The sequence below is a fragment of the Linepithema humile genome, chromosome 1 (assembly GCF_040581485.1).
Source record: "Linepithema humile isolate Giens D197 chromosome 1, Lhum_UNIL_v1.0, whole genome shotgun sequence".
NCBI lineage: Eukaryota > Metazoa > Arthropoda > Insecta > Hymenoptera > Formicidae > Linepithema > Linepithema humile.
The window spans coordinates 39268035-39283375 of NC_090128.1; the positions used below are offsets into that span (position 1 = coordinate 39268035).

General features: G+C 40.9%; 1 protein-coding gene across 1 annotated transcript in view; it reads left to right on the forward strand.

The window, feature by feature from the left end:
* The first annotated feature begins 9158 nt into the window (after positions 1–9158).
* The window catches only part of LOC105677984 (nicotinic acetylcholine receptor alpha1), a 174353-nt gene continuing 168170 nt past the window's right edge, over positions 9159–15341 (forward strand). The window contains exon 1 of the mRNA XM_012376914.2: positions 9159–13414. The gene's annotated coding sequence lies outside the window, so the exon portion shown is untranslated. The remainder of the gene's footprint in view (positions 13415–15341) is intronic.

The window sequence follows — 15341 nt, forward strand, 5'->3', positions numbered from 1 at the left end:
ATGATACAAGAGATGTTTTTAACTATCCTTATAAATCATCTAATGTCGGTTTATGGCAAGTTAATTTAAGCAAATACCGTTGCGTTTTTCATGTTAAAGAAATTAAACATAAATGCGTACTTTTAAACATTAAGAATATTACGTATTGTACAAAATTATTACACGTTTAAATTTTTTTAGTTTGTAAATGTTTGTAAATATTTTAATAAATGTACATAAATGTAATCAATATGTACATTTAATTTTTTATTACCGTATAAATAAATATTTCAATACATTTCGATTTTTCTGTATCGATAGTTTCTGTATATGCATTTGTTTGTTGACTGCGGAACCTCGTTCTGGCATCATTGCTGTTATGTGTCAAAGCGTATAACTGTATATTTTTCTTGTATATTTTAATTTACGTGACAAAAAGTAAAACTATATTTTAGTCCAGTGTGTATTATTAAGTCTAGTGCAGTGCAGTGCTATAATTCGCATCAACCATGAATGATTTTTCATATTTGTGAGTACACGTATTTTTTCAATTTATTGGTAATTATGTTATTGTTAATTTTCAAAATAAAATACGTAATATTATTGATTTAAAAGCTTTTTTTACCAATAAAGAAAAATAATCGTAATTTATTATTTATGTAATTTATATAGAACTGAACTAAGTGATAATGTTACGCACGTAGTCGTCTGCTTCACTAGTATTCGGCGTCAAGATAAAAAATTATGTATAGATCTTGTACCAAAAGAATGGTTATTAAAACTTAAACGCACATGGTTTTGCAAATATCCGCCAAAATTAGAGTACGATAAAGTACAAGAATGGGGTAAAGAAAATAAAACTCCAGAATTAACATGGAAGAAATATCCTGTTAAATTAATGAAAAATGCTAGTAAGTACAAGTTAAAAAAAGTAAAATAAAAAATGCATTGAATTATTTACGTTATATTATAGATAATTTCGATCAGGGACTACGTCGTATGACACGCATTACAGAAGACACTGTTGTACTTTCAAGTGAAGTATCTGATATAGATGCTGAAGAATTGTCAGATACAGCATCAGATAAATCAAGTAATATCAGTGATTTAGAATTTCAATCGTTCTCAAGTCAAAAAATTGTAAAAGAAAAAATTACGGAAATAGAAGAAGGTATTTATTGTTTGTAAACATGTTTGAAATTCGTAAATTTGTACATTTATAATTGATATTTTTATTTCGTAGATAATGACGTTCCAAGCAGTTCATCAGAATCAGTTACTTTTAAAAATAACAAAAGTAAAAAAAGTAACAAGCGTAAAGCGACTCTCTCTCTCTCTCTGACAAAGCCGAAAATTTAAATCCTGTGCAAAGAACAAAATTACACAATAATTGTATAGAAAATAATGGTGTAGTATTATTTAACAATTAAGATTACTTAAAAAAATTTTACAATAATATAACTTAGATTTTCTTATAATAAATAACTAAATAAATAAATAAATAAATAAATAAATAAATAAATAAATAAATAAGTTAATAAATAAATAAATTAATAAATTAAGAATAAATACTTATTTGTTTTCCTATTTTAGAATGCACTCAAGTCATTGCTAATGCTTGCTATGAACAAGTAAAAGTACTTATACAAAAAAAGATGGATAACATAAAAAAAAGTATTTTATACGATATACGGAAAGGATTTGAAGAATTACAAAACAATTTATTATTAAATTTATCACACAAAGATGAAATGAATCCAGTTTCTGCTTTAAAACAAATTATTGGTTTTACATTACCGATATCTATATTAGATGATTTTGATACTTTGGATGCCTCAATGGACGTTGACGAAAAAAAAAATGCCTTGGTAATTAATTTTTTTAGATTATTTTAATATTTTATTTAATAAATAAAATATTTTATAGGTTTATATTTTTTACAGCGTACGTTATTTGAAAAATATGTTGATGTAGCTTCAACACACAGAAAAGCTATACATAATGCTTTATCAGCTGTAATGACTAAAGATGTCCAGATATTATTTACTGCTTTTGGTCGACAAAAAAATGAAACAAAAAAATTAAACTTCAGCAAAACAAAAATTTATAGCTTACTTATGGGTATGCGTTATTTCAGCTTCTATTAAATTAATATTAATTATCAATTGATATATTTTATAATGTAAGAATAAAAAATTATTTGATAGATATTCTCGTAAGTAAATTTGGAACTAAGGAAGAAAGAGAAATAAATTCTTCCTTGAGTCAATGGTTTTCGGGAGCAGTAGATCGGTGCGGAGGTCGCAAAGAAAGAGAAAATGTTGGAAAAAAATGTGAATTAATTAATTAATTATGTTATATTATAGATAAGAGAAAATGATTTTTAATATGAAAAATAATACTCATCTGTTTGATTAGGTCAATTTAATAATGTTTTATTAATGTCAATTAATTGATTTTATATGTGTATAATAAATAATTCTAATAATAATACTGTAATTTAATTTGATTATCGCGCACAAAATTGATAATAATTATTGGAAATTGATACTGATCTTAAATATTGTTACAGTATTAAGAATCAGTATTGATTTTTGATACTATAATAGTATTTGAAATCGGTACAGATATTTAATACTGTTACTGTATTGGGGATTGGTACTGATTTTTAGTACTGTTATGTTGAAAATCGGTACTGATTTAATACCGTAACAATAATGGAAATCGATACTGCAGCACTACTGGAAATCGATACTGCAGCCCCCTACTGAAATCCTGTACCAAAGTAGTACTGTAATTCGAGTCTTGGCCCAATTCTATCATCCCAGTATTTCTCCAGCACCACATCAGTACTGGCATCTAGTAACGCGCCAATACTCAGTACCAGAAATCGGTACTGGGCCATTATCTCGCCGGTAGTCATTTCCCACATGGGCCGCCTCGCGCCGTTCAATACCGAACGAGGGCAACTACCGGCATTTTGTTTCTCGAAGTAGTTATTTTCGCTTAATATCGACATTTCTATAAAATTAGCGAGAATTTCGTTATAATTGACAAACTCTCGGGATTTTTTTCAAAGAGTTTTAGAATTTCTGTATATTTTTCACAGTCAAACGTGAAAAAAAAGAAGGATTCAAAAATGTGGGATACGTGCCAAATTCACATTTTCGTTATATGGAAAGCTGATAAATTTATTTTTGTTTTAATCAGGATCGATGAACTAGTTTTCGATAAAGTTCCCGAGGCGTTGTCTAGAATTCTCAAGAAATGAAAGAATAATGACTGTCAAATATCGCCATTAAATTCCGATAGATATTTCCTCTCAATTTCAAGGATTTTTCTTCGCGCAGCGTCGTCTCGTGCAAGAGAAATGATTTCACGGTAAACAGTCGGCATTTTCCCTTCTTCCTTCCGGCACCGAGGGACTGGTCGGCCTGCCTGTTCTGTCTTTTCGCGCGATCCCAAGAGTGTCGTCCCAGTCCGTCTGTCACCGACATCATTCGCCCTAGTTCTGATCTTTCAGCGACGTTCAAGCACGACGTGCGCTCCTGAGAGACTGAAGCTCGGGGAAACATCATTATAGACGGCGGAAGGGGCCCGGTAGACGCCGTCGGGGGGTGATGTCTACTTGAGAAAATGCAGTAACGGGATGCACGAATGACGTCTTCTTAAATACCTCCGGATGAAGCGGTTATTGGTGTGAGAATCCTCTGGGATAACAAGCGCGTGCGGTGTGCCTGTGCTAGTTCGAGACTTGATAATTAGTTGTAGTTGCTGTGTTTTCGAACATTTCAATATATATGTATGTTTCCTAGCGACATGGCTGGCTTTAACGAAGTGCACGCCCGTGAAAGATCTATTATTCTGAATAATACGCGTAGACACACACACACACACACACACACACACACACACACACACACACACACACACACACACACACAAACGCGAGTACGAAAAGTATTATTTTCGCATTATTTTAAATAAAATTTTATAAGAAATTTTTAATTGCAATTTTTAATAGTGCATAAACTACAAATGACGAGTTTCATATATTCTTTAAAGTTGAGAGTCTATTATTACCACCTTTTTAAATACAACTTGGAATCTAGGATAATTCTGCGAAATGATACAAGCTATAAAAAAGTAACTCAATTTGTAAGAAAAATGGAGCTTTATCTGGCAGCTATATCTTTAGCCAATTCTTCTTTTCTGTCAAAGCGACGCGAAATATCGAAACAATACATCTTCTTCATATGAGATTTCGCAAGATCGGGAATTGTACAAATTTTAGTGCACGGGAGAGCGAAGACGGACGAGAATTGATTCGACGCTCGGCACGGCGATTAATGGACGGAAAATAGTAATAGAATGTAAGATAGACCGATGCGAAAGCCCGCCGGTAGATGTGCAGGAGCGAGAATTCCACGAGTTAAAGTCGCTCGACATACCAGAGGTAATTGCGTTTTTCGATATAGCATTTAATTGTACGATCTCGTTGGATTTTATCTTTGCCATTAGCGTGACACTCAAACGGAATTACTATGATACGAAAGCCGAAGAGCTGTTATCTTGGCGCGCGAGATACAGCGCGGTAGCATTATGACACCGAGTCGCCCGATGCGGACGGTGATTTATTTTCAACAGAGCTCGATGAGGAAGTAGCTCCATTCAGCGAGGCTTGATGAGGAAATTCGATAATGCGCCTATGACGCCATGATCCTGTGTCACCGTAGCGATCCTGAAATCGTGATAGCCGTTATAGCGAATGTATACATTCCATAATATCAATATATGCTTCTCTAAGTATCATATGCGTTTCAAATTACGATCAATTAATACATGCATCTTTTTTGACATTGCAGATTTTGCTCATCCTTGCAAAGTTGTGAATTTTTTATAGAACTCTTGCAAGATAGTTTTATTCGTCAATTTAACAGATCGATTATTTAGAGATATAAAAAAATCTAAGAAATAATCGCTTCTCCTATTTTTATACACTCACCCGAAAAAAAAGCGGTACACTGAAAATGTGGGAAAAATTCATCAAATTTCAACTGACGATAACTTCGTAAATAATAAAGATAGAAAGTTCTATAAAATATGGAAATGAAGCTAAAAATCTCTACTTTAAGAATCAATTTATTTCAATGTTGCAAAATAAATTTATTGAAAATGGCGGATGACAAAGCGCGAGCATGCAAAATTGAAAAATAATGGTTCGAGTTTGCGACGGTGCACGGTATAAACAAAAAATTGTAGCTTATTGGGATCAAAAGCGTACGAAAGTACAGAGTCTCCTCTTTAAAATGCTTTTTTATGCATCTCGATACGATGATTTTTCGCCGAGAGATTCGCATTTGAAGAAAAAGGCAGATTCTTACTTCTAGGCCTCTCACTTACAGTACAGTCTGCAAATCGTTCTCCAACGCGACGGTATACTCGTTCTCGTCCGTCTGAAGAATACAGACAAAAACGAGATTCGTCGCTAAAAAGAACGGTACTCCATTCTGCATATGTCCAGCCTGCATGCTCGACAGCAAAATTGAGTCGAGTTACGCGATGGCGACGCATAAGCGAAGGTACATTTGCTGGCCTGCGCGGAAAAAGACCGTGTTCCGCTAATCTGTTTCGAATAGTGTCAACGGATACATTACATTCGCGGACATCTCTTAAATTGTTTCGAATTTGAACAGCCGTTCGATGTCTGTCTCTTAATGAATTTAAAACAATAAATCGGTCATCGTTTTCATTCGTACAACGAGGACGTCCCGAACCAGGTCTTCTTTGGACAGAATTAGTCTCCAAGTACCTAGCATAAGCACGTTGCACGATTGACACTGATAAATCAAGTGCCTCAGCAACGTACCTTCGACTTCTCCCATCTTCAATTAACGCTACAACTTGAGCAGCTTTTCAGGACTTATCGTCGCCATAATTGACCAATAATTTCAATGCGAAAAGATTAATTATTGTTTACTTTGACGAAGTCGTACGAATAAGTAACGCGTCTCGAAAGAAAAAGATCAAGAGAAATCAAGCACTCTTCTCGCAATGTGCGGTCGAGCATAAACAAAAAGTCAGGGCGAAGAAATCACAAAAGATCTGCAGACATCTCCTTCGGATGCAAAACAATTGATTGAAAAATAATGGTTCGAGTTTGCGACGGTGCACGGTATAAACAAAAAATTGTAGCTTATTGGGATCAAAAGCGTACGAAAGTACAGAGTCTCCTCTTTAAAATGCTTTTTTATGCATCTCGATACGATGATTTTTCGCTGAGAGATTCGCATTTGAAGTAAGAATCTGCCTTTTTCTTCAAATGCGAATCTCTCGGCGAAAAATCATCGTATCGAGATGCATAAAAAAGCATTTTAAAGAGGAGACTCTGTACTTTCGTACGCTTTTGATCCCAATAAGCTACAATTTTTTGTTTATACCGTGCACCGTCGCAAACTCGAACCATTATTTTTCAATTTTGCATGCTCGCGCTTTGTCATCCGCCATTTTCAATAAATTTATTTTGCAACATTGAAATAAATTGATTCTTAAAGTAGAGATTTTTAGCTTCATTTCCATATTTTATAGAACTTTCTATCTTTATTATTTACGAAGTTATCGTCAGTTGAAATTTGATGAATTTTTCCCACATTTTCAGTGTACCGCTTTTTTTTCGGGTGAGTGTATGTTTCTTTTCTGAAATATATCCTTAAAAAAGGAGAATATTTAGATAGGACTTGTTTCATGATACATTTACGCTATATAATAGGAACGATATATAAAGATTGACTCTGATGTAGGAAGTATCGCTTGAGCGTGTTCTCGCGTTACCTTGCCGAATGACTTTTGCATTTTATGTTTCCGATTAGAATAATTGAGCGTGTAAACAAATCTATTGAGAAAATGTCGATACTCCGAGCTGACCTATCTATCTTTTGAATTGAGAATACCTTAGAGAAATACGTCTAGCGTTCGGCACGCGCCGGGTTATTCCCGGATCGTTTCTACTTTCGCGCTCAGGTGCCAACAGTTTTGCCTTGCGCGGCAACATTAATAATTTTGTTAAAGCCATTCGAACACGATAAAGCGTGCACTGCGACGCGAACACAATAAAGCGAATTACAAAGGGGGGGAAAAAAACGAAATACCGCGATTAAAACATGAGCTGATCTATGTACGAATTGGCAGTTTTTTTTTATAGCAGAATTTAATTGTCATATCGTTATAAAGCATGCTTCTACTACGCTATAAACTGGTGAATGTGCTGTCGCGAAATTAGCTTCGTGTAATGACGAATAATGGACATAATTAAAAATATTCCACAAACACGTGATAATTCCCAGACCGGTTTATAGATGCGTATAAATTTCCGTCACGGTCGCGATGCAAAGTGCATTTTCGCGTACACCGCAATCGTATTTCGCGTCCAACGCACCGCGTCATGCGGCGCAATGTACCATACCGTTCGCGTTATAAAAATAACGTGTCCGTTAAGACTTAATAAAAGAGGATTTCTGTCGATCCCCGTCGAGGAGAAGCAGAAGGGGAGTTAACGGTGACCGCAGCCTCTTTCCGGTTGCGACGCGAAGGCTAAATCCGAAGAGTTTTCCCTCTTTCGCGGAACGCGTACAGCATCTGTTATCACGATACGCGCGGTATCGGATAACTCGCATTCGGGCCGCGGGCGCGAATTCTCCGCTGTCGGCCACCGTCTCATTGGCGCATGAATTATTGATGCCATTGATCTATGCAATGTTTTATCCAGGAACGTGTCTCTCTTGCGCGGCGCACGAATGCAGCCTATTGGCTCCGCCGAACTGTTTCAGATGCCAGCAAATTTTCGCGAGTAAGCCCCCGATCAGATCGGGGTGTGACCAGGACGTGTGTCATGCGAAGGCGGCGCACACAATTGTCCGGAACCTCGAGGAATTCTACCACCTGTGCCGCGAAACAAGAACTTCACGCATACCGGGTTTACTTTGGGGAATCTGTGTCGATACCGGCTACCGGAAATACCTCACACATACCCCATCAAACATCGGTAGCGGTGCTGCAGACTATTACATATCTGAGGTCGTCCTGCGTAGCTCGTTACAGCCGAGTGTGTTTTCGCTAATTCGAAATATTCTGCCCCGATTAGCGCGGCGTTGACAGTCAGGTCTTATCTGTCTTTCATGGATTTTGTCAAATCAGCATTTAATTTATTAGGATAGATCGCAGTGATGCGGTTTTAATTTACCGGCGACGCTTAGTCTCCACTGGGATTTTTTCGAAGTTAATTTCTGCAAAGATTACCTGCAAAAATTATTAATTTAATATAGGATAATCAATCGAAATAATTATGTTTAATGAGATCGTAAGAAAATTCCCCGAGATCCAAGAATAAAGTATATTCGCGATTTAAAAATTAGTAGTCCTTATATAAAAGGATTTATACATAAAAAAAGAATATATAGCAAATATTTTCAAAATTATTTGAGTTATCGGAAAATACTAGATCTTCTTTTTAATCTATTTCTTTTTCCTTCTTTCATTGTAGCCATTGACAGATCTGCTTATTAAGTTCTAAATCGTGAATATACTTTATTCTTGAACCTCGGAGAATTTTCTTACGATCTCATTAAATATAATTATTCCGACTGATTATCCACATTAGCAATTTTTCAAGCTGCAAATACGAATGAGAAACTGAAAGAAAGGGAACGGTACTTTCATTATGTATCATGTGAAAAATGTGGCGGCTGTCTTATTCCATTTTTACATTTAACGCGATATTCATATTGCATAAATAAACCTCGGAACGAAGCAGCTACATTTAGCGCTTAGTGAGAGAATACGGGTCAAAGAAATGGCGCGAATGCACGCTCAATACGTTCTCGTATCGAATGCGCGGTGATTCTAATATAGAATGCCGTCAGTAAGAATACAAAATGAGTCTGGCAGGGACGCGACCGAGCATTATAATAAATAAATTTCGCGCTAAATAACTCCGACGAGCGACACGCGAACCCACCTAAAATAAATCTTGTAAATAAATCTTGGATTGATTGGGCGGCGCCGTCACGCTCGAAAACACGAACAACATAATGTGTACAGTGAGGGAGCGTGACGAAACAAGAGAAAGCTGAAGAGCACAAAGTTATGTTCGATACATCCCGTATCAGATGAGGCGTCCGTTTTCTATCGCGCGAATCCAGCAACAGGATAGACGGAGAGTCGCGGCCGAGACAGATTGACAGAGGGAGAAACGCGTATACACGAGAGAACCGGGAGGATCGAGATTGGGGAGAGTGGGACGCTTTTCCTTTTTTTTTTTTTTTTTTTTTTTATTTCTCGCAGCATTTCCCCCGCCTCTCGTCTCCATTTCTGCACTCCGTTCAGCACCCTCTGACGAGTCGACCTCGCACCGGCAGTGTCAGTATCGACTGGGATACCCTCGTGGAGAGAGAACAACGGTGAGGAGGGCAAGGAGGGACGACTGAACACACAGAAGAGAGCGAGAGAGACGAGAGAGGGTGAGGGATGCTGCGAAATGGAGACAGAGGAATATGGGGCGGCTCGCCGATTCTCGGCAAACCTCGTGTTCAGTGCCGTACGCGAACCCGCCTTTTCCGCCGAAACGTGAGGATATTGCGTGAACATTCTTTCGACGCATTATTGTCTCATTAATCACCGCCTGAAATTTCGCAATTTTGATGAATTGTCATCAACAATGGTGTTCGCGATGGGAAAAAAAACGTATCCTAAAATTTCGAGTTTGCGATCTATGCGGGAGGAATGGGCGGATTAATATATAGCGTAACTACTTCGTGCTTCGATTGCGAAAGGGCTTTATCTCGTAATACCATTAAAATGAAGCTTATCGGCTGGCAGGCCCTTTCATCGCAATGCGCATTTCGAAGATGCCTGTGTTTAAAAGATTGAAGCGTTGCTGTTTTACATTCCGCTTTGGAGCACGAACGCGACGGAAAGTCAGTAATCAAGTAATGGAATTCGGTCTTTGCGTAAACAAAATGTACTGCACGCTCGTTGAATTGCTGCAGTCGTTTCAGGTCATACAGTGTTTGACGGCAATACTCGTGATCGAACGTCAGGTGGTTAAGATGGTTAATAAATAGGAATTACTGAAATATCACAAACATTCACTCAACTGTAAAAATAATCGTCAAAACTAATGTCAAACTCGGTCAAATTGTATGAAAAACGCGCTAATGTCAATAAAGATATATTAATCAAAGATGCATGTTATTTTATATTTATAGATAAAAATTGAACATTAATTATTATCAAATTACACAAATCGTTTTTGGACATGAGAAATATTTGCAGTCTTTTCTAGATAAGATAAGGAGAGCTTACTTTTAATAAGTAAAATTATGAACTATCTCAGGCAAGGTGTTTTTTTTTTTAAACTGAGGTATCGCGTCCAAGTTACACAAGATCGGAAGCGTCTGACACGACGACGTCAAGTTCGTTAATATGCCAAACAAGTTTCAGCCGCCCGCGTCGACGCCTAAGTAGGCAGGACCACGAGCGAGCGATGGTATCGCGCTAGAATCATCACGCAAGCGTGCATCGCGAGGATACACAATCTCGCGTTAGCAACGATCCTGCATTTATTCGAGCGACACAGGGATGAGAGCGGCACGAACGCGCGTACATCCCTGCCGGCGCATCGCCGCCTCGAGGTTTCCACATGGTCTCGCGTTATATCGAGGGCGAATCGTGCAAGCTCGGCGCATCACGAGCGTTCCCGTAGCCGGTCCTGTCGGTGCTGCCACATGGCAGCGCGTCGTGTTTTGCGGGCTTGGCGAGCTTTCAGGGGTGGCACCTGCGTGGTAGAGCACTCGCTAGTCCTCTCTCACTTCGGCGTGGGGTATCGAGACGAGTACCGGCTGAGGGGTGGGTGGGCTCGGCTAGGTTCGGTCGACTTCGCAAGTCATCGCCGACGTCTCGCGTCGGGGCTTCCACATGGGTTGGTATTGGCTCCCGGGGCGCAGGGTAGCTTGTGCGGCGGGGCTCTAACCGGAGAGAGACTCTAACCGTGAAGCGGAGGACGAGGCGGCGTAGGATAGGAGCGAGAGGGAGAGGGAGATAGAACACAGGGGCGGGAGTGAAAGGGTGTCCGACGGGTGGTTGGCGTGCGAGAAGGAAAGTGCGCGGGAGCGAGAGAGAAACGCAGCGAGAGAGAGAGGGAGGAGAGGCGAGTGAGTGAGAGAGAGAGAGAGACGGCTCTCGCCACAACACCCCCCGAAACGGGCAGAGCGTCAGTGCTAAGGCGGGTTGCTCGGTCGGAACATTGCCAGAGAGAGAGACACGTCCTGGGAGTGCCTGCCTGCCGCACCGACACGACTCCCTGGTGCAGGACCCGCAGCGGTGCAAGAATTGAGAGAAAACGTGCGCACCGAGAAAGTGATTGACTGAGTGACACGCACGTATACACGGAACATACACGGAAGCAGCACACGGGGACTCGCGTGATCGCGAAAGCACGCACGTACGCGCGTAAAGCACGGATAGATATCAGAGGAGAGGATCGAGAAACCACCGTGGGAGAGCTCAGTGGGGCCGGGATCTACCACGATTGCGAGACAGACGGTAACGGCTCGCGAGTGGAAACAGTAGAGCGCCGTATGTTGGGCCAGGCGGAATTCGCGAAAGGCGCGGTGTAAGCTGAGCGAAAGCTCGAGACAACGGCCGGAACCATGAAAGAGAAGGTCGAGCGGTATCCGATATTCATCGGAATGCCGTGCATGATCGGATTAGTGGGGTTTCGTTTGATCGGATAGACGTCCTGAATATGCGAGCCGAGCAGGAGAAGGAGCGAAGATAGGTAGACAGATAAATAGGGGCGGAAAGAGAGAGAAAGAGAGAGAGAGAGTGAGAGAGAAAGAGAGAGAGAGAAAGGGAGAAAGAGAGAAGGTCGGAGGTGAAAGGCGAGAGAGAGGAAGAAAGGTGTGTCGAGGAGACGAAAGTCAGTAGGAGGTCAGCGTGGCTTCAGGGTGGCGGTGGCCAGTGGTGGATGGTGGTGGTAGTGGTGTAGTGGTGGGTGCTCTCTAGGTGAATGATCGTCGTCGGCCTCGTGGAAGAGGCGGCCACCGCTTATGCGGGCTGCCGCGCGTGCCGCATCGTCGTTCGCAAATAACTGGAATCCGCCGTCGAGAGCGGCGAGAACGAGAAGAAGAATCGAGAGTCGGGGGTGGTGGTGGTGTTGGCGGAAGGGAGTCGTCGTCGCGGCGCGCGATCTCGGTGCCGCGACCGATCGTACGGCCGCGGTAGCAGCGGTGTCGATTGTCGAATCCAACTGTCGGGTGGAACTAGCGATCGTCGGCGTAGCAGCATCGTCGGGAGGCCGCCGTGGCATTCGTCCGCAGTCGTCGACCTGGCGGCGGCTGGCAGGGGCCGCTGGATTCCGTAGGGCATGGTGTGCTGGCCCGCGTCACATAATTCCCGTCCCACGAGCATGACGAAGGGGCGACCGAGGAGGTCGCGCGCGAGCCGGATTACCGCGAGCACGAGCACGACAGCCGTGATGCCGATGATGATGGTCGCGAGTACAAATGCGAGTACGACTGCCAGCGCGAGATTCGCGCCGTTGCTGAGCAACCCGACGACAATGATAACGACTACGACGATTACGACGACAAAGATGACGCCCGCTGCGCCGTGCAAGAAGATGCCGCTGCTGACGACGATGTCGACGATGATCCTGGCGACGCTGACGACGATGCTGAAGATGGCAGTTACGCTCGGCCCCGTTGTTGTTGTTGTTGTCGCTGCCTCCGGAAGTTCCTCGTTTCTCGGACCGTCGAAGTCCTGGTAGCGGAGGCAACAGTCGCGTGTCTCCTCCTCAATCGTTAGAAGCAGTGCTGTTGTTGTGCCGTCCGTTGGATCTCTCCTTCTCGGAGCTATCTATATCCGTCGGTGGTGCGTCTGGTGGGTGCTGGTGTGGTGGTGTTGCGTCGTCTACCGATCCCTCGTGTTACGGGTTACTGCTGCCGGCCGGCCGGCCGTTTACCTACGCGTACCCGCAGTGCGGTCGACCGCCGGGTAACTACCGGAAGGCCATTACCCGGCTGGCGGGGCGCGCGTCGGCGACACAGTCGTTGTTACGACGCGCGACGACGACGTACGCGACGACGACGGCGACGGTGACGAGGACGTGGACGACGACGAGGGCGGCGCGGACGGGGACGAGGACGAGGACGACGACTGCGGTGACAGCAACGACGACGACGTGCGCGACGACGTCGGGGATATGTGCGGGTGCGCTACGTCCACGCGGCGAGGACAGGGGACTGCTGCGGGTAAATCGGCACGACGCGCCAAGTCCTCGTGTTCGGTGCATAGGACGCCCGGGATACGGTAGCTCGTCCTTCAGCGTTACTCCTCATCGACGCCCGCGGGCAATGTGCCCACCCGCCGAGATAGCAACGTGAGTACTATTTTTCGTTATTACCGTTCGACGTTCCCTTCGTGGTGACGTGTCACTTGGAAATGGCCGGTCCTTGCGGTCATTTCGACTTTTTTTACAATGTCACAAACGTTTCGACTCAATACTGTCTGCATTCGCTTAATATACTCTCCCCTCGCTGTTCTATACATTTTCGCGTTTATTAACATCGACATGTATATTTCCGTGCGCCGCTGTCGATCGACACTTTGACAGTTGAATTGCATACGTCGAAATCGTTATTCTGATATTGTTCACTTGATATTTTAATAGTTTAGAATTTACGAAAAATAGAATTATTTAGAATATTGATTAATGCTAAAACATAATTTAATTGTCTACATCAACTTGTTACAAAAGCAATTTACTACTATAAAACGGCGTCGATAATGGTAGATGAATATCTATAAACCGGTTTAAGCAAAGCCGAAATATTTTTTAATCACTGAATAATAAGATTTTGAAAGTTGTTTCCGAAAAACGGATGTTTTCCAATTGCAAAATAATGTCAGCTCTATCTTAAAGATACGTATGTGCGAACTCATAGATTATCTCACGTATTTTATTTTGAGAAATAATATATGCATATTATATATATATATATATATATATATATATATATATATATAAAATAAATAATATTTTATATGCTGTTTCCTGATATGAAAAAGTTATAAAATATCAGAAATATGTTTGACACACTATATCCACGCATATATTCACGTATTCATTATAAATAACATTTATTACAACAATACAAAAGTGAAATTGAATTATCCGCCCATTTTGTAACAAACACAAACTCGTAGTGAACTGTTTAAACATCTTATCGTTTTGTCGAATAGAGATTTCTGAATATATGTCAAGAGAGATTTTATTCACACGATGTTTAAACTGTTTTCGTCAGTAATAGTTGTTATGCTTAATTTTCGTAACGTGATACTTGAGAAACTTTCCGCGCTCAGGAAACTGAATGAAACTGTGGATACATTTTCCAGGAAAATGTGCAGAAAATTGTGTAAAAACTTTTTGAAAATTTCTGATATTCTCTTCTGAAAAATTTTCACGAAATTCTAAGAAGCTTATTTACATCATCCATACATATATAATACGTCTTAAAAGGCTATGTTTCTTTCGATTTATTGAATTAGAATAGGAAGATAAATCATACTATTTTAACCAACGTTATTTTCAGCCGCGTTCTCCATATAGGTACTTTTTCATCCTGAAAAAGTTCGCAGTCAGTTTAAGGCTTAATTATCAATTTCACACCCCTCTCATTTCAATTAGAACGTCAGACGAGGCTCTCCGCGTGTTTCACTTACAAGCGATTCCGAGTAACTCGCGTGAAAAAAAATGAACGATCGATCGATCGAGCTCAGCCCCTCTAGTTAAATACACGCTGAGGCTATTCCTTGGCGACGTCCGCGTCCTTACTAGAAGCGAAGGATAAATTGCCTTTTCCCTCGAACTTTTCTCCAGGAAAAGCCACCCGAAAGAGTCATGCGAAAACGTCGGAGTGCTTTCAAGAGGCGGAGAGAGAGCCTGGGCGTAGTCCTCCTGCCACGTTTGTCTGACCTCTCTTACTCTTTTCTACTTATGCTGCGCCCGTTCGACCCTCATTCGTAGTGATTTAAGATTTTCCTAAAATAAATTGATCATCTTTCTGGCTGCTTCTTCTGTTTTAAGCTATTTTTATTATTAATACTCGATCTATATGCAGGCATCTTGAAATAAAAGCGACAAATTTTAATAATAGACAAACTTGGAGTCGGCTTTTCCAAAATGTTGTTATTATCACTTTTTCATTTTCAATATGACATGTCTATACGTTAATGCGTTGTATTAGGAATAATTTGAAATAATTATTATTACATTTCTAATTTTTTACTATATTATTAATCATTAT